The sequence below is a fragment of the Diachasma alloeum genome, unplaced genomic scaffold, assembly GCF_001412515.2.
Source record: "Diachasma alloeum isolate Michigan unplaced genomic scaffold, Dall2.0 Dall_scaffold_00333, whole genome shotgun sequence".
NCBI classification, from domain to species: domain Eukaryota; kingdom Metazoa; phylum Arthropoda; class Insecta; order Hymenoptera; family Braconidae; genus Diachasma; species Diachasma alloeum.
This window is the reverse complement of record NW_021680472.1, coordinates 529,626-531,505: the sequence shown is the minus strand read 5'-3', so window position 1 is coordinate 531,505 and position 1,880 is coordinate 529,626. Positions and strand designations below refer to the sequence as shown.

At 28.1% G+C, this 1,880-nt stretch overlaps 1 long non-coding RNA gene across 1 annotated transcript; it reads left to right on the top strand.

Annotated features, from left to right (window-relative positions):
• The first annotated feature begins 798 nt into the window (after positions 1-798).
• Positions 799-1,437, top strand: LOC107040410. The gene is made up of 3 exons (XR_001461012.1): positions 799-815; positions 997-1,097; positions 1,231-1,437. It is a non-coding gene; the product is annotated as an uncharacterized LOC107040410 (long non-coding RNA).
• Positions 1,438-1,880: the final 443 nt, after the last annotated feature.

Sequence of the window (1,880 nt, the reverse complement as noted above, 5' to 3'; positions counted from 1 at the left end):
TTAGTTTTTTCAGTAAAATTTTGGAAAATAGAATACAAATGATTGTTGATAACAAAAATAATGATGGGATGGTCATACAGAAAGATCCAATTGAGTACAAAAAAACCTTGATTGTTCCATTTTCTTATATGTTGACTAATAGTTTGAAAGAATGTTGTCTTCAGTTTGGTGTAAGAGTATTATCAACTATTACAAACAAGATTGGTAATTATTATAAGTCAACGAAAGACCAAATACATAGAAATGCAAGATATAATGTTATTTACAAAATTCCATGTGGCGATTGCAATAAAGTTTACATTGGCAAAACAACGAGATGTTTTGAGAAAAGAGAAAAAGAGCACAGAAGAAGTGAACGGAATCCTGACTTATATAGAACTGGTTTGTCAAGTCATTCAAAAGAATTTCATCATCATTTTGACTTTGATAATACTGTTATCTTAGGGAATGCAAAACCGAATGATAATCTTAACATTCTTGAAATGTTCTACATAAAAAAATACAATAACATCACTGTTAATTTCATGAATGATTGTAAAAAACTCGGCAATTCTTATGATCATTTAATCAAATTTCACTAATTCCTCATATTGCGCTCTTTAAAAATTAAAAATAATTGACACTAGTCGGTTAGTCTTTAAAAGTGTAAATTTAATATAATGAAATAATTTTTATTGATGAATTTGTAATAATGACCTTGATGACACAATGTGATAATGGATTTGAATTGATGACATTTAATCTAGTAATTTTTCGTAATGTCTGGTGATATTTGGTAACTTTTGTTCTCTTCATATGAAATGACAACAGCAGTAGTATGTATAATTTCATCTCATTAATAATTTTCTTGTTTTTCGCATTTTCATGATGTTTTGACAGTGTTTGTTAACATAGTTTTTACAATAATTGATTATGCTAATAACATAACATTGAAATTTCGTGTATAGTTGCAGTTAAGTTATAAAATTTGAAAGATTCACATTGGGTCATTTTTAGGTTATGGAGAGCACTGACAGATATAAGCGGTATTTGTCAGTTTTTGGATATAGATTGGTGATATTTTTGTGATAATCCTTAAGACCAAATGGATTAATTAGGTAACAACATTAATAATTATTTTGTAAACTTTTGAGACGGTTTTATACATAGTTATTACTGAAATTGTGCAATAGTTTTGTTTCTTTGTGATTTTTATATGTATTTATATATCTTTTTGTTTTCATAACACAGAATAAATGATGCCCTGATGAAGGACACTTTGAGTGTTCGAAACGTTGGCGACAAATGAAATTAGTTTTTCTATGATTTCTTCGTAAAATTATTATAATTGCTGCTTGATTGACCGTAATTGGCTGAGTGGTAGGAGATTTAATTATGATTCGAAACGGTTGGACTATTACTTCTAGTTTAATAAATTTTCTGGTATTTAATTATTAATACTTCGTATTTTGGTTTGATTGACTAAAGCCTATGCCCAAACAGATTGGCAATTTTATTATAAGAGTTTTTGCGCTCCAAAAAGGAAAGTAAAGAAAAATATAAAAAAAAAGAAAGCTATAACTTAATGTAAAAAAAAACAAGCGCTTTTGGTATTCGTTGGTAGAAAAATATTTTAAGATTTGATTAGCATTTATGTGCCTTTTACCTTATTTGTAAAGGGAAGAGGAAGTGCCAGTCATTTTATTATTTGTACTGAAGTACTAGTTGCCCTGAGTTCTATATTACTCTGAGATAATTGACTTGTTGTCAGTCTTTTTGTATTGATTTTGGTGTTGTAATCTGATTGTTTTTTTATGGTGGCCTGAAGTTATTCCTCCTAAATCTATTGTGGAACTGAGTTCTATTTTTATTTCTCTCTAAGTGTATTTTATGTCTGGCTT